The sequence below is a fragment of the Delphinapterus leucas genome, chromosome 3, assembly GCF_059928025.1.
Source record: "Delphinapterus leucas isolate spDelLeu-1000000601 "Yukka" chromosome 3, BTC_Dleu_Yukka2, whole genome shotgun sequence".
NCBI classification, from domain to species: domain Eukaryota; kingdom Metazoa; phylum Chordata; class Mammalia; order Artiodactyla; family Monodontidae; genus Delphinapterus; species Delphinapterus leucas.
In genome coordinates this window covers 151,754,381-151,778,542 of record NC_143131.1, presented here as the reverse complement: position 1 = coordinate 151,778,542, position 24,162 = coordinate 151,754,381, and the positions used below count along the sequence as shown (strand labels likewise).

The following is a 24,162-nucleotide window of genomic DNA, read 5'->3' as shown; positions in this document are numbered from 1 at the left end:
AAGTCATATTAAATATCCAAGCTCTTGTTTCACACTTCCTGTGTCTCAATCCAAACTCTACCACTTGCTAATTAAGTAAATTATTTCACCTCACTGAGCATTATTTGCAATTTGAGAAAGAGAGTAATACTTACCTTGTAAAATTTGGGAGAATTAAATGAGATGATCAAATTAAAGAGCTTACTTAGCAAATGCCTGGCACATAATCAGTACTCAATAAATGGTAGATGACAATTTGTGTATATTTGGACATTAGCGAATTTTGCTAAAGCATGCCTGCATAATTACACTGAATCCTCTACACTAATGTATCCTCTTGTTTTTCACCCTAACCAACAGTAGTCATACAAATACTTACTCTTTAATAGTTAGCTCAGATGTGACATGACAACTTCTAGGTCCCACCCAGGATGTGTTAGGAGACTGAATGTCGTCTAGAATAATGATGATGAAGGTTATCATCATAACCATCATCATCATAAATGATACTGACTACATAGCTTCTTTTCCTTTCAGTAACTCTCACTTCACCTTATCTTGGTGGGTCTGTCAGTATCATGGTCCCAGCACCCAGCTGCAGAAGTGGTACATGGACAAGGCTGAGGCACATCCTCTTAGATACAGAGATTGCTCCAGAAATGGGCCTAAGACTAAAGCAGAGTCAATAAATGTCATGTGAGGAAAAGAGGTAACTTTACCTTTGGAGTCATGACCTCTAATGACATTAACCCAGATCTGCTAATTGTCTTCTTTGCAACAATGTGGAAAGACAACTCAGAAGCAAACAAAATTAAGAGGTAGAGAAGGAGATAGAATTCAGGTGCCATGGTTTGAACTCCTGAGTCCAGCTGTGCATGCACTCAGGAGTTCAAACCAGGAGACCAGCTGTGCATGGACTCAGGAGTTCAAACCTGAATGCAACCTCATGCAAATTTTTTTTCCTACTTAAGCTAGTTTGAATTCCTTTTTCTGTCACTTACAATTGAAGAAGCCATAAGTAATAGAGTGAATTGTCTGTCTCACTCTGCACTTGCCTACAATAGCTTTTATACTATTCATGGTTTCTTGAATTTTTTTTCCCCTCCCTGGACTTACATCTTGGATAAAGACTGAAGTTCAGAGACTTGGTGTTTAACAACTTGGAATCCTTCCCTCTTGGTTGATAATTTGTAAATGTTGGCTGAATAAATGAATTATACAGTTCTTACACAGGTGAACTCAATTACTCGTCCTCCATCATTAGAATTTGCAAACAGTATGTGAATAGAAGGACACACTCTCTGGTTTGATTCTGGACATTTTCCTCCTCCATTATCGTCTCTATTTCAATCTGTTATGAGGTCATTTTTCTCTGATGCCTTGCTTCTCCTTGAAGAACAGGTTTTTGTGAGATAGCTCACACATACTCTTTATTTGTTCATTATTCCTGCATTAAAGTTCAAGGGGCTTTTCTTGTTGTTTCGTGTTAGTCTTTCATCTGTATAGCTGTCATTTTATTTCTATGCATTTGCAATTCCTTGCTCACATTTGCTCAATGGGAATATTCTCCATACTCAGCAGACCTCTTTCAATTGTAAGTGATGCAAACCTAACACAAACTAGATGAAGCAAAAAAAAAAAAAAAAAAAAGGTTACTTTGTTGACTCATGTAGCTGGATGTCCAAGGGGCAACCTGAGCTTCAGATACAGCTGGATCCAGGTGATTAAAGAAGTCTTGAGGTGCTTTATCGTTCAGGGTCTGTTTGCCTTTGTATCTTTTTGCTTGGTGGCTTAGTTCTCTCCTGTTGTGGCTAGGCTCTTTGCATTGACAGGTAAGATAATCACTGTCCCAGCTACTTTATAAAATCATTACAGGTCAAAATGCTAAAGTAATAGTTACCTCTATGCCAATGACCATAGAACAAGTACAGAAAATAGCATGAAAGTAATCTAGTTGGGCAAAGCTGAGTCATGCTTTACACCAGGAAGTGATCAGACACTGTGGCTGAGAGACTCAAGAGAACTATGTGGGTGATAGAGGAACAATTCCACACTGGGATTAATAGCTGTTCACTAATACAAAGTAAAAAAAACCAACAAAAAACAAAAAATAATTCCCTTTTATTGTAACTAGGGAAAGCTAGTCCTCAAGATAGCCCTTTCTTCATGACTTTTTCCGTCTTTCATTCTAAGACACATCTGGACATCAAAGTGGCAAGCTTAAAATCCCCATCACCATCACCATACTCTACTCTAGAGTCTGACTGCCTTGTCCAGCCATCAAAGACAAATATTTAACTCTTTTTGCCTATTACATGTAGGGTCACATAATACAAAAAGTTAACAAGAACTGAGTTCAATTAAATTAGAATATTAAATATTTTTGTGGACTCTCCACACCCACCAAGCACATAGTCAACACTCATGCAGCCCACTTCACCTGCTTGCATTAAGGCTTGACTCCCACACCTGCCTCACTTCTTACAGCCACGACTGTTTTCCTTAGAATTTCTAAAATATCACAATGGACTGCTTAAAATCTTGGAACAAGTGTCTACTCACAATAGCTAACATATGGTAAGATTATCTTCAGTTTGGTGTCTCAGTTTGGATCTAGACTGTACATTATTTAGATCAATCGTTCTCAACCAGGGGTAGTATTGTCTCTGGTGGATATCTGGCATTCTCTGAGACATTTCTGATTATCGTGACTGAGTAAAAGACTGTCATATCTCCATGTATCTGGTGGGTTGAGGCCAAGGATGCTGCTAAACATTATACAATGCATAGGACAGCAAACAACAAAAAAATGTGTCACTCCAAAGTTTTAGTGCTGAGGTTGAGAAACCCTGATCGAGATGAATACATTTTGGGGAAATTTTTATTTTATTATTTAAATTCTTTATCACATACAGTATGAAGAATATAAACAGGTGAAGAAATAATTATTTGAAGGAAAAATGCAGTAGGCAAGAATAATTATTGATGATTTTAATTCTCTTTATAACTCTTTTCTTTCATTCTTTCTATTTTTTTTTTAAGCCATCATGTCCTATTATGGAATTCCAATTGGGTTCTTAGATCTTTAATAGAACAAAAACATGAAATAAAAATCAAAAAGCACTAAAACACAAGAAACCATGTTCCTAGTTCCCATTGTATCTTTTAGTAGAGTTATGACTTGGGAAAATCATTTAATCCCTTAAAAACTAACTTTCCAACTTTTCAATATGAAATATTTATATTAAATTATTGTTTTAAAATAAAATGTTAATCTACTAAAGAAAAACACAATGTAAAAAGAAACCCAAAGAAATGCTATGAGGGGAGAAAACCAAGGAACCAAAAACCCTAATTTAGCTTACCTTCTTTCTCCACAATGGTACTGAAACAGAAATTCTTCTAGAGTCATCTCACTAATCACTGAATTCAATGAACTCTATTTTCCTTTCCAGCTCTAATGTTTAATTACTAAATCAAACTTTATCTGTCCTAGGCTCCGTTTTTAAAATATTTTGCTCTCTATCAAGGATTAAAGTTTGACCTAATAAAATAACCAAATCTATCCTCTTAGAAACCATCAGGGAGTAATATTTCTGAGATAAACAGAGAGGAATCTTAGAGCATTATTCGAATACTTATAATCTCAAGAATAATGCCAGTCTAGAGCAGGTGACATTTTACATGAGGATGCCATTTTGCTTCTGCCAAATTATGTGAGAAGATGGTTTATTCAAGACTTGTCTAAAAGGGACAGCTCCAAAATGCCAAGCCACAGAGCAAGCCATGTTCCAGAAACAGGAACAAGTGATGGAAGATCACTCCCGACAGCATTCACTTGATATAAGAAAACAATATGTCTCACATACAGAAAACCAGTTATGAATTGAAAAGAAAATTTTAAGTATGAAACAAAATTTTCTTTGTTAACCAGTGGATTCTTCTAAGAATGTTTATGTCCAAAATTTCAAATAAGATTTTGGAATGCCAGAAAATGAGCAGGAATGTAAGACCAGTAGAAGTACTTACTAAGAATGTGTTCATCTCTTCTAGTTTGTCCATTTGTTGGTGCATAATTGTTCATAGTAGTTTCCCATATTCCTTTCCATTTGTGTGGTATCTAGGTGTAATGTACCCTCTTTCATTTATAATTTTGTTTATTTGAATCCTCTTTTATTTTCTTGATAAGTCTAGCTAAAGGTCTGTGTGTTTTGTTTATCTTTTCAAAAAAACTCAAGTTTCAGGGATCTTTTCTATTTTCTTTTTAGTCTCTCATTCATTCATTTCTGCACTGATCTTTATTTCTTTCCTCCCACTAACTTTGGTCATAGTTTGTTCTTCTTTTTCTAGTTCTTTGAGTTGTAAAATTAGGTTGTTTATTTGAGATCTTTCTTTTTTCTTCATGTAGGTATTTATCACTAAAAACTTCCCTCTTAGAACTGCTTTAGATGCATTCCATAAGTTTTGGTATATTGTATTTTCATTTTTATTTGTCTCAAGAAATGGTTTTGATTTCTCTTTTGATTTCTTCCTTGACCCACTGGTTGTTCAGTAGCATGCTGTTTAATCTCCACATATTGGTTAATTTTTCAGTTTTCTCCTGGTAAACTAGGAGAAACTAGGAAACTAGGAAAACTTTTAGTTTTATGCAACTGTGGTACGAAAAGGCTTTTGATATGATTTCAATCTTCTTTATTTTTTTCAAAGAAGACAGTCAAACAGGTACATGAAAAAGTCCTCAACATCAGTAATCACCGGAAAAATGCAAAACCACAATGAGATACCATCTCATACCTGTCAAAATGACTATTATCAGAAAGACGAGAAACAACAAGTGTTGGCGAAGATGTAGAGAAAAGGAACTCTCCTGCACCATTGGTGAGAGTGTAACTTGGTGCAGCCACTATGGAAAACTAAGAGGGTTCCTCAAAACATTAAAAATAAAACTACTACATGATCCAGCAATCCCATTTCTGGGTATATATACAAAGGAAATGAGAACAGGATCTTGGGAGAGATATCTGCACTCTCATGTTCATTGCAGCATTATTCACAATAACCAAGATATGGAAACAACCTAAGTGTTCCTCAGCAGATGAATGAATAAAGATGAGGTGGGGGGTGTATATACATATGTACATATTATTCAGCCATGAGAAAGACACCTTGCCATTTGTGACAACATGGATAGAGCTTGAGGGCTCTATGCTAAATGAAATAAGCCTGACACTGAAAGACAAATATTGTATGATCTCATTTACATATGGAATCTAAAAAAACCAAACAAACAAAACCCAAAATTCATAAAACTTGTAGAAACAGAGAAAAAAAGGGTGGTTACCAGGAGCTGGGAGGTGGCAGAGAAGTGATATGTTGGTCAAAGGTTATAAACTTCTAGTTATAAGATAAATAAGTTCTGGGGAATCTAATGTACAGTATAGTAATTTACGTTAATAATACTGTATTATACACTTGAAAGTTGCTAAGAGAGTATATCTTAAATATTCTCACCACAAAATATAAATGGAAATTATGCTACATGATTCAGGTATTAGCTAATGTTATGGTAGTAATTACTTTGCAATATATACGTGTATCAAGTCAACATGTTGTACACCTTAAATATACCCAATGTTATATATCATTTATATTGAAATAAAGCTGGAAAAAAGTACTTACTAAGTTTCTTTGCTTCATGCTTTCTCCTCTCTTAATCAACCTTACCAATTATTTTGGTTTAAGATTTTCTGCTAGGTTTCCCCTTTGATGCATCTTTCCTGGATGTCTTTGTGAAGAAAACACAAATGAATAGAAATTCTGTTGCATGGCTCTGTCACTATCTGAGTGTACACTTGACTTCAGAAGGTCTTTATTTGCACTGAACCTTTAAACATATTGAAATTCCAATATTTGGGCTTTCAAATCTAATCAAACTTATCCTGGAGTAGAAGGGATTCACACCTCAACACAAACAAGGTTTCTTTCAACCTATCACATGGGTGGACTTTGAGGGCGCGATGCTAACTGAAGTAAGTTGGAGAAAGACAAATACTGTAGGATATCACTTATATGTGGAATTTTTAAGAAGTCAAATTCATAGAAACAGAGACTAGAATGGTGGTTACTAGAGGCAGGGGGTTGGGGGTAATCAGGAGATGTCAGCCAAAGAGTACAAACTTCCAGTTTTAAGATGAATAAGTTCTCTGGGTCTAATTACGTTACGGTGATTTTAGCTAATAAAACTGTTTAATATACTTGAAAGTTGCTAAGAGTAGACCTTAAATGTTCTCACCACAAAAAAGAAATGGTAGTTACGTGACATGATGGAGGTGTCAGCTAGTACTATGGTAGTGATCATTTTGCAATATATAAATGTATCATATCAACATATTGTATACCTTAAACTTACAAAATGTTATATGTCAATTATATCTTAATAAAGCTGGAGAATTTTTTTTGAATTCCTGTTGTTTCTTTCTCTTCTTTCTTTTTCTATTAGTGTTAAATATCTTGGCTTTTTCTTTTTATTCCAAAGCAAAATTTCCCAAGTGACTAATATAGAATAGTAATCCCAAAGACTGTTTTTTTTTTTTTTAAAGAAAATAGATGACCAAATATACCCTCTTTTGGATATTCTCCATTCCCATTTGCCAAATAAATTTTCTGAAGTCCTGCAGCAAAATTAACTTTTTAAATTGTTTCCTCAAGATATCTCACAAGTGAACTCTCTACCCCAACGCTCTCCTTTATATTTTTCAAGTAATAGCTACTAAAACCTGTGAAGATAGCAGAACTCATTCTGGAAAATGCTGGTCTTTTATTTGTATTATTTCTTTCCTCCTCTTTCCTTCTTTCCAAGAATTTGCAATCTTCATTGTGGCTCATATGTTACTCCCTTTGTAGCAAAGCACTTTTGCAAGAATCCCCAGTGATGCTGAATGTCTGATTTTAATAGTGTCTTTTAAGTCTTCATCATAATTGAGTTTTCTGCAAGGTACAAGAAACCTCCCATCATTTACTACCTGGTTCTCTTTGTCCCTTGATTTTCAAGGAACTATTTATCATCTGATTCTCACTCCTTTTATATGTCTCTTTTCCCCCTTGATTCTCTTTGTATCATCTTATAAATACGTCTTCACCAGGAATCCACTAGTTCTACTCTTTCTTTCGTTTTATTTCCTCTTCTTGTGTGATCTCATTCACTGCATCCGTTCAATTACAAGTGTATACTAATGACTCTCAAATCAGTATCGCCCGCCCAGACTCCAGTCCTGAGCCTAAGAATCAAATTTCAGTGGTTCCCAAATACTAGTCCGTAGTTTACAAACTTTGGGTAGGAATTTCGTGTTTCTTTTTTTTTTTTAAGCTTGGCGCTCATTAGAGTGCCTTCATCATTACACATACTAATACATGTTGGTTAAATCAAAACTTTGAACCAAATTAACTACATGGCTTAATAATACATCTGAAAGTTTGAAGTCTATTTAACTTGCCATTGGTTAAATCACTTAATTTCTTTGTCAGCTCCATCTGAAAATTGGAGAAGATAGACGAGATAATTGCTATGATTCCTATTAACATTACCTTTCAGTTTCTAAAGTCTCTATTATCTCTTTTAAAATGAAAAGAATCTTGTAAAAAAACACCTAAAACAAGAGAAGCCTTAACTAAGCAGTTACGTTATTTCAGTTTGAATGCATTCATTTAATACACTTTTCTGAGTGCCAAATATGTGTCAGGCACTGGGCTCACAATTTTATTCCGATAACTAAGAAATACTGGGTATAAACAGAAAGATAATTCTAAAGAATGTGGCTTACATTTCCTTTTTAGGTCTTATATTTTCTTATATGAGTTTAAAAAATATTCCACCAAATCTTAATTGAAACTAAAATGAGTTTGAAAAGTGGCCTAAAAAACTCATAAATTCACTGTTAAGGGTACCACTAAATAAATATTTATGCTAAAATATTTTCATAATTTTTTAAACTTGTAATAAAGTCGATCCTAGTTGCAAGGGCTTAGAGGGCAGTCAAAAAAAAAACTGTACTGTGTTAAACATTAAATAATTACTTCATTTTGTGTTTGCTATAAATTTTGAAAATATAAAGGAAAATCAGAGAGAAAATAATATTAGCCTGATATTGATCAGAAGTGCTGGAAGGCAAAATAATGACATCTACTCATTATCAGAGTTAAGAGATGTTATGAATGGGGCATCTGGCACATAGCAGTTCACGAGCAGCAAAAAAAAAAAAAAAAAACAAACTCCATAAAAGCATTGAATGGCACCCTGCTCACAGTATTTCAGAGCTACATATATGAATCAGAAGTCTCAGGAGACTGAGAAATATTTAAATGTAACCCTCCTCACACTGGAATGAAGTACTTTAAAATAAATAGTAGCTGATGTAGACTGACAATTAGTGATAAGGGCACATACTTTTATCCAGATATTTTTACATCTTTAAAACTTGATCTAAATTATCAAGTAAAATTTTACATAAAATACTGAAGAAAAACTGGCATAAGAATAAGTGACATAGGGGCCTATTTTTAATATGTGAAACGATGTACTTTTAGTTTTTGTGCTTGGTGGGATTTACTACATAAAACATGGATGAGTGTTTGTTATCTCCCTTTTAGACCCTCACTGCATTCAGAGTCCAGTCCTTATTTGCCTTGGTCTTCCCAACACATAGTTGAGTAGGTGTCCAGGAGAAGGGGCTCCAGAAGGCTACTGAATTCAACCAAGCTAAAAGACAAAAGAAAAGAAATACAAAATACATGCATGATTGATATGATTATATAAAATGTGTGTAAACATGGGAGAAGCCCTTTCAACTGGTCTCAATTTAACTAACCTATTGGGTTAACTAAGAATACCAATTTTCTTTGCAAGACTTAAAACTTATGTTCATCAACCAAGGACTGCACCAGGATACTAAATTATGGTCTAATACTCTCCCATTTCTGCCACCACCACATAAGCTGCATGTTTATCAAGAATAATTTGTGCTTTTTCTCAATTTGTTTCCCCCAGGTGTCCTTTTTATGACTTCTTTGTTATTTATATAACCTAATGGAATATGAGCATGGAAAGAGCAGTTCTTTTGAAGTCTGTGCTTAATGGTTTCAAAATACTTAAGCAGGTTACAAACAAAGTCTTGAATTATGTATAGAAAAACATAAATTTAAAAAATTAGGCAGAGGAATATAAAATCTATGAGGATTATAGTCTTGGATCATTTTACAAATACATTTACGTTCTCATTTCACTTAAAAAAGACAAACAACATGGAAATAAAAGACAATGCATTATAAATACAGTTTATACAAGATAAGTAAATTCATGTTAAGATACAAAATAAAACAAAAACAAAAACCAAATAACAGTAAATGTAGCCCTGCTTCAAATTATTATAAAGTGAATGACAGTTAAAATAGTACATCTATATCAAACATTTTTAAATGACTCCCCTCTTTAAATTATTTCTGTCATTAATTGACCGGTGAGGCCAGTCATAGTGAATAAGAAAAGACTACTCTGTCCAAACTAAACATAATATATGATACCAGATGGCAAAATTTAAAACACTTTCCTAGTACCTCTTCTTACTGGTAAGCCAATTTCTTTCTTTGTGCCCATTCTACCATGAAGGCTTGGCCATGAAGTTTGTTACCTCAGGTAAAAATAGAGCAAGTTCAGCACAGAATAACACAGTCACGATTCAGCTTCAAGTCTCAATGCTGACTTGTTTTTTTTCCTATTAGAAAAAACTTATCTAATACCCTATGTCAACAACAATATCAGAATCTCAAAATTCCAAGGGATCTTGTAGCTAACAAGGTAGAAGGCAGTGTTGGATTAAAAAATATATATTAATTAGATGTGTATTTTAGTTAGTGGTCTCACAGTCATTTATATATAACTTTTAAAAAAACCTCTTCTTGCAAGAGAGGTACCTAGAAAATTATTTTGCTTTGAAGGTCTGCTTTTTAAATTGCATGGTGATGCCTCTTCACTTGCTAAGTACCCTGAAAGTTCTTCCCTCTGAAAAGGATTTGCTAGCTGTTGTTTATAGCTAAGGAAAGAGAGTGGCTTGATATGTTTAAGAAGAGAGTAGACATGAGATACTGTCAGGTCTGCACAGGATTGGAGAGGGATCTAGAAGGCCTGGTACACCCCCAGTGGAATTGCTGAGGATTGAGAGCTAAACTTCCTGGGGAGGCTGAGACCACCATGGTAAGGGAATAGGTAGCCATGGGATGGATGCCTTGACATGAAGAGTCTATGCCAGGACCTGGAAAGCAGGCATTTCAGATGCTCTCAGAGCATCTGAAGCAAAGAAAATCAAGATGGAGCCAAGTTACTGCAGAAAGGGAACCACTGTACTCTGAAAAGACCATGAGTTATACCAGCTTTAAGCTACTTCAGCAGCAGGTAGAGCAAGATGTGAAACCATGACTCAGAGTCTAGTTAAGATCACTTATGGTAATCTAGAATTTATTATAAGTCAGGAAGAGAAGAACATGCAGACCATAGGCCCCTTTGTCAAATCTCTGGGCACAGGTAGGTATCCCCGTGCACCTAGAGCGGGCCTGCATTGGGAAGGAAACGATGGAACACCCTTTGAGATGGGATGAATAACCTTGATAGTAAGTGTGAACTATGACTTCACTGAGTATTCACCTCATAATGAATTACATTCCCTTAGGAAGTTTAAGTTTTTCTGAAGTACACTTATGGAGGAATAAAGCATCATATTTTATTCTTTCCACATTTGAGTGGGAGCAAATACAGTTTTTACATATATATATATGTATATATATATACACACACACATACACACTCAAAGATATATACATACAAATCTAAGAATAGAAAACTAAAGTATCTGGGAGGAAAACCATCTTGATCTCTCTGCAGAGAAAAAAATATTTGTTCGATTGATTCTATGGAAATTGGAATGAATGAAAATGTGTAGCTCTAAGAGTCTTCGTTTTACTTATTAAAATGATTTATGAACAGTTTTGAAAAACAGAAACTCTTTGGTATACACCCTCAGAATGTTTTCAGACAGTCATAAGAATTCATGTCCCAGAGTTAAATTATTCTGATAGATGTAAATATCAATATCAAAGAAGTGCAGAATAAAAAATTCTTACTTCTTAAGTGAAAATGGGATATTGAGGCAGTTAACAGCTGAGGGTAAGACGGGGGAACCCATCTTAGATGAGGTGCACAGGAAAAGTATCTCCAAGTAAGAAACATGTCAGGCAGGACAGAAACATGAGAAGGGACTAATTACAAAAGGAGCTGAGAGATAGAATAAAGAAAAAGAAAAGAGAAAGGAAGACAGAAAGGCTGATAGGAAGGCATTCAGGTTAAAGAAAGGAAAGGAAGGAAAGAAAGGGAAAGAAAGAAAGAGAAAGATCCTTCCTCTGGGGGAAAGTGTGAGGCTAGGTGTTGGAAAAGAGATCGGAGCACAGAACTAAAATAAGAACAGAGTAGCTGCAGTGAGACGAGCAAGGTGGAAAGTGACACCAGATGACACTGGAGCAAAGGTCAGCAGCCAGGACATGGCAGTCATGAGAAGGCCTTGCTGTAACTGCAAAAATGTAAGAGCTGTTCATTTTTGAAATACCAAATGTCTGACAGGGCAAAAAGAAATGAGTTCTTTGCCATGATTTAAGAATTCTGTGATCACACTTGCCTTCTAAAGTACGAAAATCCTTTCTATCACAAACACTTCTCACAAACACTTCTCCACTCTGTCGAGCTATGATGCTCTTCCTACCATCAATTCCTAATAATGCAAAGATGCCCAGTGTACGAGCACTGTAGAGTGTGTGTGTGTGTGTGTGTGTGTGGTTTCAGAAAATAATAGTGTTTTTTTTTTTCCAATAGGAACGAGAATGTTTTGAGGCTCAAGAGTCTAGGCACACACAGTTCAACGGATTTACTTTGGGTCATACGCCTGGTCTACCACCTAGATCTACTTTACCATTTTCCTAACTGTGGTCCAGAATAGCCACAGGCCATGAGTTCTAACAGATGTGATTTCCTCCTGTATTTATAATGACTGCTTCCATATTTCTTCCTCTTCTCTTATAAACTCTGCGTCCACAGTCTAATCCCCACCCTCCTTGGAGTCAACTAACAAACCTATTTCATACTCTATTAATGATTCTTTCTTTTTTCATTTTTCCAAATATCTTTTCCAAAGCAGAGATTATTAAATAAATTATTTCCCAGAACACTCAGAAATGATTGAATTAATCAGAAAGTTTTAAGTAGAATTGATTTCTGAGGAATACACGAATTTCTGGAAGGGGGCAAATCATGATGAGTTCCTAGACTCTTTTGCAAAATTTGGCAGTTCATAAAATAAATTAGAGGTTTCAGAGGTTTCAACCTGTTTTCTGAGGAAAATAAAACAAAACAAAACACAGTAACTGCAAGCACTATAAACTCTTACAATTAATAAAGTTTCCAAGGTTTTTATTATCTTTATTTTATTTCTATTATAAATAATTGTAAAATATAATGTACTATGAAAGTCCTTTTGTATTCATTAATTGTATTTATACTTAATAACCACTGGAGTTCCCTGATATTTAATTAGATTATTTATTTTTCATTTTGTTAGGTCAGATTTCAGTATCTAAAAGATGAGTGGGGTAGCTGTAACTTCTACTAATGAAGACATTGAGTTTTTGGAGACATTTTCTCTAACCCGTTTTCCCTCAAGTGCTTTGCTTAAACTATTTTTCCAAAGTAAGATAAACTTTTTCAAAGGCTGAATTAGGGTAAGTTGAGACAAACGTATTTCATTTCAGATATCCAATGAAGAATATATTCTTAAAATTGCCAGCAGCAGTAAATGACATACAAACAGAGCAAACAGCACGCTGAGCCCCAGCAAGTCCACCTGTCCTTTGTGTGCATTCTTTTCATCTTTCCCACAGTCTTTAGGTGTCGCTAAAGAGGCTCCTAATAAATTGTTATATAGTCTTAGTATTCCAAAAATTGCAAGGAGGAATCATCGATGTCAAGAATTCTTTGAAAAAGCTACGTAAGAACCGAAGGTTGACACACACTCTCTCTCTCTGAGTGTGGTTCCCAACAGGAAGCCAATGTGTACTGCATGCCTAGGCTTCAGTCCAAGCAATTATCTCTTGGCTAGAGTCAGGATGAGCAGAGATCCAAGTGTCATCGCTAGATGACACTGAGAAGAAAGTGGCATTTGGTGGCTGAATCAAGCAAAACTCTGATCTTTGATTCATGGTGCTGTCTTGTATCCTGGGATGAGCTAAGAAATTAGTGTGTTCCCTTTCATTTGTTGAAAGGAGCAGCCAAGTCTCTGTGGGTGATATTCTGTTAGGAACTGGAAAATTCACTACACCAGAAATGGGCAGCCATCCTAAATTTTCTATAAGATAAATTAACTTGGACAATATCATTGGAACTTCTACCTGGGGTGATCCAAAAGTAATGATAATTTCGATCAAAAAGTATAAATTCAAGTGTATTTGAGTTAAGAGGGCTCATAATCACTAAGAGAAAAACAACAAAAATCTTTTCCTTCAGACTATACTACAAAGCTACAGTAATCAAGACAGTATGGTACTGGCACAAAAACAGGAATATAGATCAATGGAACAGGACAGAAAGCCCAGAGATAAACCCACCCACATATGGTCACCTTATCTTTGATAAAGGAGGTGAGAATATACAATGGAGAAAAGACAGCCTCTTCAATAAGTGCTGCTGGGAAAACTGAACAGCTACACGTAAAAGAATGAAATTAGAGCACTCCTTAACACCATACACAAAAATAAACTCAAAATGGATTAAAGACCTAAATGTAAGACCAGACACTATAAAACTCTTAGAGGAAAATATAGGCAGAACACTCCATGACATAAATCACAGCAAGATCCTTTTTGACCCACCTCCTAGAGAAATGGAAATAAAAACAACCAAATGGGACCTAATGAAACTTAAAAGCTTTTGCACAGCAAAGGAAACCATAAACAAGACCAAAAGACAACCCTCAGAATGGGAGAAAACATTTGCAAATGAAGCAACTGACAAAGAATTCATCTCCAAAATTTATAAGCAGCTCATGCAGCTCAATAACAAAAAAACAAACAACCCAATCCAAAAATGGGCAGAAGACCTAAATAGACATTTCTCCAAAGAAGATATACAGACTGCCAACAAACACATGAAAGAATGCTCAACATCACTAATCATTAGAGAAATGCAAATCAAAACTACAATGAGATATCATCTCACACCGGTCAGAATGGCCATCATCAAAAAATCTAGAAACAATAAATGCTGGAGAGGGTGTGGAGAAAAGGGAACCCTCTTGCACTGTTAGTGGGAATGTAAATTGATACAGCCACTGTGGAGAACAGTATGGAGGTTCCTTAAAAAACTACAAATAGAACTACCATATGACCCAGCAATCCCACTACTGGGCATATACCCTGAGAAAACCATAATTCAAAAAGAGTCACATACCAAAATGTTCATTGCAGCTCTATTTACAATAGCCCGGAGATGGAAACAACCTAAGTGTCCATCATCGGATGAATGGATAAAGAAGATGTGGCACATATATACAATGGAATATTACTCAGCCATAAAAAGAAACAAAATTGAGCTATTTGTAATGAGGTGGATAGACCTAGAGTCTGTCATACAGAGTGAAGTCAGTCAGAAAGAGAGAGACAAATACTGTATGCTAACACATATATATGGAATTTAAGAAAAAAAAAATGTCATGAAGAACCTAGGGGTAAGACAGGAATAAAGACACAGACCTACTAGAGAATGGACTTGAGGATATGGGGAGGGGGAAGGGTAAGCTGTGACAAACTGAGAGAGGGGCATGGACATATATACACTACCAAACGTAAGGTAGATAGCTAGTGGGAAGCAGCCGCATAGCACAGGGAGATCAGCTCGGTGCTTTGTGACCTCCTGGAGTGGTGGGACAGGGAGGGTGGGAGGGAGGGAGACGCAAGAGGGAAGAGATATGGGAACATATGTATATATATAACTGATTCATTTTGTTGTAAAGCGGAAACTAACACACCATTGTAAAGCAATTATGCTCCAATAAAGATGTTAAAAAAAAAAAAAAAGAAAACAGATCCTGAATTAAACGCATGTGACTTTGTTGCCTGAGAGAAGGCAGTGCTGATGATTTCACATATATATGAATGTAAACTGAGACTCTAAAGTCTATGCCTGGGACCAATCCTGGTGCTGCTCTGATTAAGGTTAAATGAGAAATCTCTTTCCCAAAATGGCATCTTTTAACTTTTAATAAAAATTAACTGAAGTGCCTACTATATGTGATGTCCTATACTAAGTATCAGGGATTCAGAGGGAAACACAAATTACCCATAGTCTTTCCATCAAGGGTATCCCCTGTCTGAGGGAGGCGGACGTTAAGCATGTTAAGGCACAAATAAAAATCTAATTATAGGTGGCGATTAGGACTCTACTGAAAGGTGCTGGTGGGAAGTGAGGAGCTAGTGAGAACAAAGAAGTGGAAGTACTGTAGCTTGGGGCGGCAGTGTCTCACTCTGTAGCCAAAGCCCCACCTGAATTTTTTCTCCCTCTTATATGATCACCTTAACAAACTATGCAGTGACGTTTGGTGTGTTTTGAAGACATAGCTGGTGTCTTTGTATGCAATGTTTTAATCTGCCGTAGGGGTTTGCCATATCTGTAAACTCCACTACTAGGTCAAAGGTTCCTGACCAGCCTGCTTCAGATACCTTAATCCGAGTGTCTAAAGAGCCGATGAAAATATTTACTTTTTAATTTTGATATATTTATATACAGCAAAACCAAATTAATGTTCTGCTTAGCAAGAAACATCAACTGAAGCATAATTTAAAGTTTATGAGAACTTTTAAATAATGTCCTTGACTACTCAGCTTTAGAATTCGGCACAAATTATATTTTCAAACTCTCATAGCAAATCTAAACTTAATTAAAAGAATATTCTAAGTGTTTTTTAAAGCCAGTGATAACACTATGATGTCCAAATCCTATACCATTAATATGTAAATAACTGTAAATGTAGTCACATACTTGAAGTATGTTTTCTGTCAAACCCGTTCAGCTGCAACATGCATTTATTGTAGTACAGTGAAATAAGAAAAAAAACGTAATTATTGGTCATTCCCACCACGACAGTAGGAATCAGAGATATGGGAATAATACTGCTCTCTTGTTAATTCATAACACTCAGAAGCCTTATAGCTAAATCCCTGTGTGCCTCTTTTCCTATAACAAAATTTTAGAAAAGGATGATAAAAAGCAAATAAAAAGGGAATACAGTTTTCCCTTAACTTCAATCAAAGTTGGGTAAATGTCAACATTCTGGAAGAATCCAAGAAACACTTGACAATGGCAAAATGATCAAGAGTGACATAATCAACAAAATTCTATTTTTTTTTCTGTTCTGAAGTTTGAGGAGTTGCACTTACTAACAAGATTACACACTCTTTCGTTTTCATTAAAAAAATAAAAATAATCATGGATGATACAGAGGAGAAATTTACAATCTGTGCCTTTTATCCTAAGTTACACAGTTCAAGTTGCAACTGTCAGCTCCAAATATATTTTATAATAAGGGCACAGAGTTAAAATCTTGATGGACAATAATATATCAGGTTGCTATGGACAAAGAATAAGACATTTCCACTATGGCTTCTGGAAACAACCATTATATTGGTGGTCTTCCCTATTCCCCAAGATTAATCAAAAATGACTGTCTTATGTTTGCTTTACACAGGCAGACAAAATCTTTTAAATTCATGATTCAATGTTCAAATAATCTAGTTGATTATTTTAATCACATCACACACAGAAGTACTTCAGTCATCCAATATTTCCCAGGAGGCACAGCCTCAAGTGCCATCTCTAATCTTTTTAGAGCACCCTCTTCTGCTGCCGTTCATTAATTAAACAGAGTTTTGCTGATGATTCTTTTGGCTGCTGTTCCCCTAGAAGCTGCCCGATCTCTTGTCATCATATTGTTTCCTTCATCGCAACCACGCTGGTTCATCATCAATTATTTTCCTCCTTCAGAACTATTTTCCTCTCTTTGACGACTTGATAAATCTTTACAACCAAATTCTGCCTCACTTATTCAAATTACTTTTCTTCAAAGGCACTACCGCTCTGTCTTTGTAATCATTTCCTTATTCCCCAAAGGAGTTTAAGACTCCAACATCAACTACAGACATACATAAGTAAGTGCCCAGATTAAAGAGCAAAATTTCAAGCCAGGAGCCAAGTTTGATACTAATATCCGTGTCATTCAGAAAGGGTCAGGAACTGGGGTAGCAATAGTAATCTATTCATTTATTTTCATTCACTCAATGTATTCAGTGCTATAATTCATTCAGAGCTATATTTATTAAGTACCCGTGTTGTGTCACCACTGTTCTGGACACTCTGGTGGGCAAAACCGAAGTGGCATTTTTGGCAGATTGTGTTTCTCAACAGAGTCATACCCACATGTCCCTCTCATCATGTAACTTTGACATTTCCACCATAGAGGGATGAGGGCCTATGTTCTTTCCCCCTGAATGTGGATGCACTTGCAACTATGGCAGAAGTAACGTTATTTGACTCCTGAAGCTAGATTTACAAAGCCACACAGTCTCTGCCTGGTACTTCTGTGACACTCACGAGTGGCAATAAGTTACTATGTAAGTAGTCTGACTGCTCTGAGGTGGTAGCCATGCCGTAAGGAAACCCAAATAAGCAGCCAGCAAGAAATGAGTACTCCAGTTTTGATTGAGTTCACTACCAAAAGCCATCACCACCTTGCCAGCCACATGAGTGAGCCATCTAGAAAGTGGATCTCAGCCTCAAGTCAAGCATAGAGCAGAACAAGTCATCCCCACAGAGCCCTGCCCGAAATGCAAATTCCATAACTACTGTTGTTTCAGTCACTAAAAACAGTCACTAAGTTTTGGAGTGGTTTGTTACTCAGCAATAGATAACTGCTACATCCCAGACCTCAGAATACTTACAGCCTACAGTGGAAGATACAAAATGTTACCAACTTACATCTCTATGACATACTGTGATATACACCCTGTTGTCATATAGTTCACTCTGTTTGGGTCAGTGGGGTAAGAACAAACACCCTAGGAAGCCACACTTCCAACTGAAACTTCACCTTTGTGTGAAAGAGAAAGAGCTGTTTCTTCCTCATAAACTTCACTGCCATTTTCTGGAACACATGGCATATAAACCCAGGATCATCACGAGCATGAGAGTTATGTTTGCAATTCAGTTACAGCTCTAGCCAAAACCTTGACATTCAGAAGGCTCCACAAAGTCAAAGTCCAGGAAACCAGAAAATAATTTAACCCCTTTTGCCAGAACACTCTTCCTAAACCTTAATATAATCATGGACTATTAATCCCACTGCTGGGAAGCTTTCTTTTTAAACTACCACACCTGGAATCTAATGATAATGATGATGTTCCTACTCTATTGCACCTACTACTGATAATAATACATTTATTGATCGATTACTACTACTAAATATTTTACTAAGCATTGAGTATACATTTTCTCACTTAATCATCAAGTAACCCTATAAGATAAATGCTAATGTTATCAACGTTTCATGGAAAAGGAAATTGAAGCATAGTAAAGTGAACTCAGTTGCCCAAGGCCACCCAACGTGTGAGCAGTGGTATTGTGTTTGAACTCAGATAGCTTCAACCCACAGCCTGTACTCTTAACCGCTGTGTACACTGTCCTCTTTTGTACTACGGCAATGCCTTTCTCGGTTTACTCATCTTAACTGCCCAATTGATAGCAAGTTCCTGAGGGCAAGAATCAAGTCTTAGTCATATTTTATCTGTATAACCAATAATGAAGTGCCTGGTAAAAGTATGTTTGGTGCTATGTAAATAGACATTACATAAACCCATGATGGGATGAACTGTATAAGTCACTTCTCCTTCCTGGTAATATCCTTAACAGGAAGGTGAGGTGATTACAGTAGGTAGTCAGAAATATCCGTTTCAGCTCTGAAATTCAATTATTCTCTGACCTCTACTACCTATTTTTTTTTAAAAAAGAAAAAACCCTTCACCCTTAACATTTTTTGAAATTTATTTTATTTATTTTTGGCTGTGTTGGGTCTTCGTTGCTGCGGGCGGGCTTTCCCTAGTTGGGGCGAGTGGGAGTTACTCTGCCTTGCAGTGCATGGGCTCCTCATTGCAGTGGCTTCTCTTGTTGAGAAGCATGGGCTGTAGGTATGTGGGCTTCAGCAGTTGTGGCACGTGGGCTCAGTAGTTGTGGCTCACGGGCTCTAGAGCACAGGCTCCATAGTTGTGGTGCACGGGCTTAGTTGCTCTGCGACATGTGGGATCTTCCCGGACCAGGGATCGAATCCATGTCCCCTGCATGGGTAGGCGGATTCTTAACCACTGCACCACCAGGGAAGTCCTGACCTGTACTACCTCTAAGTGAGGCAGGAACTGAGAATTTTCATTGCCTTACCCCTAGACTAGAGAATAAGATGTTTCATAGGGTTGTACTGAGACTGGCTTCTCCTCTTAGCATTGGGATTTCCTGTGCTACTTTAATGAAAGAGTTCATTCTCTACAGATCCTTGAGAGTCACTCAGTTGAAAGAGTCAGTCACACCTTTGTTCCTAGAGATTGGGGGAGAAACAGAAAATTCCTCAAGGCCCACAGGGCTTGGCAGTTCTTAGGGGAGACAGAGATCAAGGTTGGGATGCCATTATCACTCTTTGGGTCTCTTTGGTCCTCAGGAACGACCCATTCAAGGCCTCCTCATCACAAGGTAAGAGAAATGAGAAGCTGAAGCTCCTTTTGCAAGGTGGCAAAATGAACTCCACATTTTATAGCCTAGTTCTTGGAATTTGATGTATAAATGCTGTGGAATGCTGAGTCGGCTTTAGGAGGGAGATGATCTACCTCTGCTACCTAGTTTAATTTTGCTTTTTTTGGGGGGAGGGGAAGAGGAGGGAGGTATTAAGTTCATTGCCAAGCAAAATTACTCAGCACAACCCTCCCTATTCGAGCTCTCACAAATGAGAGGCATGGATCTCTGCCTCAGATTCTCTGCTCCACTTAGGTGTCAGAGACATCACATCAAAGCCTTTTACTTTTCCTCTCAGAAATGCTTGTATTTTTCCCCTGTGACATCTACTGACTACTCTCTCATATAATTTACCTGGACTTCCTGGGTTGTAATGTTTTACTATTTCCCCAGCAATGACTTTAGAAAAGCATTTTGTTACCTACAGGACACAGTTCATGCCCTCCTTTTCTTACTTATAGTCTTGCCAAGTTGTCTGTAAAATGAGTCATTTCCCTTACTCACTAACATGGTAAAATGAAAGTTGCCATCTTTGGCAGGGAAGGAAGATAGCCTAAATGGGTAGAAACCGTGTTTGACTAAAGCGTTAATATATGGCAGTTTGACACTACAGATATTTAAACATTTTCCCTGTCTGTAACCACAAGTATTATATTACATTCCTATTGGATCTGCCTACAGTAGTACTTGGCTCTCTTTTCTTCATGTGTTAAATATACATTTCCTTTATAGCTAACAGTTTGGTCAACTCCTGGAATTTATATCTCTTCTATGAGCCTCACTGCTCTGTGATTTCCTGGGGACCACTCCTAGACTCATCTTACTACTCATCCTAGTGGACCCTTGTAAATATTGACCCTTGGTATCTGTCATTACAGTGATGATCGACACAAGCAGGCACTTCTGCAGAGCCTGCCAAGACGACTCATTCTCCCAGGGTTACCCAACTGCCTTGCTCACATTGGATGTTGGCCAATTTCCTCCAAATCAATGTGGGAGAGCACCAAACTTCTATTTTTTGTCCCTCCTTTGTTCTTTGACAACAGCATCTAATGACCACACTCTCCCTCCTCTGTTTCCATGGCTAGTAACCCTGAGGTCACTTTGACTCAGATTCTTTCTTTGAGATGAACATTAGTCAGACTGTTAGGAATTCATGTATGTATAGCTTGGCAAAGAGATATATAGAACATTGGAATGACAGTCACACACCGTCCTGGGCTTTTGGTTTCCCTTATTGCTTTCAGTCTGCCTCACTGTGTGGAAACACTGAGCTCCCTGCTTCTTTCTAACCTTCAATGGTTTGGTATCTTTGATTGCTTAGTCTCCTTATAAGATCTGAATCCACAAATCTCCTCTTTTACACCTGTCATGAAGAATTACAGCATTTTTGAAACATGCAAATAGTCTCTTTACTGCTTGGCCTCCTTCCAAACCTCTACCTTCCTTTCTTCCATTTATTCATTAGACATTTATTGAGCACCTATTATGAACTGGTATTGTTCCACATACTGTAGCTAACTTGTTCTACAAAAGAAATGAGATTCCTGGTGCTTATATTTCTGGAAGGCAGGGAAAGGAGGGACCAGAAAAAAGAATAAACTATAAACAAGATAACCATTAAAGAGATGAATTAACTAACAGCAATTATAAGGGGTAAATGTAATAGAGAGTGACTGGGGGCAGTAGCACTATCAAAGAAGATTTCCGAGTTCAGATGAAATGATCCTGAGAAGGAAGGGAGGAGTTCCATATTTGAAAGAAGCTAAGATAGTAAATCTTAGAAGTTCTTATCACAAGAAAAAAAAATTGTTTGTAACTGTGTAAGGTGACAGAGGGTAACTAGACTTATTATAGTGATCACTTAGCGGTGTATACAAATACTGAACTATTAGGTCATACACTTGCAACTAACACTGTACGTCAGCTTTACCTCAATAACAAAAGGAGTTAGTCATGCGACCAAAGTTTTACAATAAGAACATATTTCAGGCAAAGGGAACAGCATATTCTGTGATGGGAAAAACTTAGCTAGACAAAAGAACAGAAATAATGCAATAAAAATGGTTGAACCAAGCATAAGAGCAGGAAGGCATTGCATCTCACCCATATTACCAAAGGTTAAACAAAGAATTAGTAACGATAAAGATGACACTGATCATTTACTTCTTCTATTCATTTGTTTCAGTGACACGTGAAGGAACCCAGCTTAACCCATTAGATACTGAACCAAAAATCTGTGAGACTGCAATCAGGCAACCAATTCAGTACATCTGGTTCTATTATGTTACCTCAGCCTGTCCTTCCTTTCCAACTTTCTTTCATAAGAATATATCTTTGAATTCTACAGAAACATGAGTGTGGGATATAGCATAACACCAAATTTTGAGAATTAGGAGATAGAAATATATGCACATGTGTTCCAAGAAACAAGCACAAGACTATTTAGAGTTATGCTATTCATATCAGTCAGACGAACAAATGCCATTTATTCTAAAATGGATTAATTTTAGAATACTTACAGTAGAATAAATTGTGATACATTCATACAATAGAATGAAAATGACCAAGGTAATGCTACAAAAAAGAACATGAATTACTATCACAAATGTTGAGTTGTGTGAAAGAAGATAGACATCAAGGCATACACACTACTACAAATCAGTTTATCTGAAGTTAAAAGTACATTTAAAAACATCATTTTTGTTTGTTTGTTTTTGCGGTACGCGGGCCTCTCACCGCCGCGGCCTCTCCCGCCACGGAGCACAGGCTCTGGACGCGCAGGCTCAGCGGCCATGGCTCACGGGCCCAGCCGCTCTGCGGCACACGGGATCCCCCCGGACCGGGGCACGAACCTGCGCCCCCCGCATCAGCAGACGGACCCCCAACCACTGGGCCACCAGGGAAGCCCTAAAAACATCATTTTTGAATGCATGTGAATGTGTAAAACTATAAAGAAAAGCTAAATTATAATCATGACCCTCAGAAGAAGGGCAGTAGGGAGGGGGGAAGGAATGGAGTCAGAAGTGGGCTGGGCTGCTCAGCAAATCTGGGAAGCAAGCAATTATCCATTTCTTGACCTGAGTGGCATTACATACGTGTCTTTTTTCTTTTTGATAAATCAGTGACCTACATATCTTTTATTATAGACTCATCCTTAAGGATACTAAATTTCACAATAAAAATTGGTTAAAAGTAGAGAATAACATAGTTCCTAGCATACACTAAATATTCCATTCATTTAAAAAGATGGTATTATTAGTTTAGATAAGACATTTCTCCTTACCTGGAGAAGGATTAGGTGAAAAGTTTTCTAAATACCCTCATAGCTCAAAGGAAAAAAAAACCAAACCACCTATTTTAAGAAACAGTTTAGGGACTTCCCTGGTGGCATAGCAGTTAAGAATCTGCCTGCTAATGCAGGGGACATGGGTTCCATCCCTGGTCCAGGAAGATCCCACATGCCGCGGAGCAACTAAGCCCATGCACCACAACTACCGAGCCTGCGCCCTAGAGCCCGTGAGCCACAACTACTGAAGCCCGTGCACCTAGAGCCCGTGCTGCACAACAAGAGAAGCCACCGCAATGAGAAGCACGCACACCGCAATGAAGAGTAGCCCCTGCTCGCTGCAACTAGAGAAAGCCTGTGCGTAGCAAGGAAGACCCAACGCAGCCACACATACATACATAAATACATAAATATACATATATATATATTTATATATATATAAAAGAAAGAAACAGTTTAACCTACTGAGTCTACTAGCCTACTCTGTACACAGTTCCCTCGGTGTAACATGAAATCCAGATTTATGTTTGTACAAACTAACATTTGGAAATAAGCATTAATAAATAAAAAAATATATTCATCATTGCTAGGGTAATTTAGATCTTACTGTGTGTTCCATAGCCATTGAATTTCTATTTTGCCTTTCTTTACATGTGCATAACTAATAGACTCATTGCAATAGTTTTTGTCTGTTTTCCCTGCTACTTTAACAACTGAATGGAGGTAGGGCCCTTTCTTGTTTTAATGACTGTAGAATCCTTGGAATCTGCAGTACTATGTGGCACACAGCGGGCAGTGAAGAGTGTTCTGTGGTTCCACTGATTCAAGTTATCCTATCACAGGGCTCACGGTACTTTTAGAAGTGAAAAGTAATACTAGCTGTTAGAACAGATGCACGCAAATTCTCAGTGATGGATAGTAGCTTTACTGGCAGGGTCTGGAACAGTGGTGCTCCTGTGTCACTAGTGATGGGGGCACAATG

At 37.1% G+C, this 24,162-nt stretch overlaps 1 long non-coding RNA gene across 1 annotated transcript in view; it reads right to left on the bottom strand.

Annotated features, from left to right (window-relative positions):
• Window positions 1-7,389: 7,389 nt before the first annotated feature.
• Window positions 7,390-24,162, bottom strand: part of LOC111171249 (uncharacterized) — a 106,233-nt gene continuing 89,460 nt past the window's right edge. Inside the window, exon 4 of the long non-coding RNA XR_016392519.1 lies at window positions 7,390-8,734. This is a non-coding gene — a long non-coding RNA (uncharacterized LOC111171249). The remainder of the gene's footprint in view (window positions 8,735-24,162) is intronic.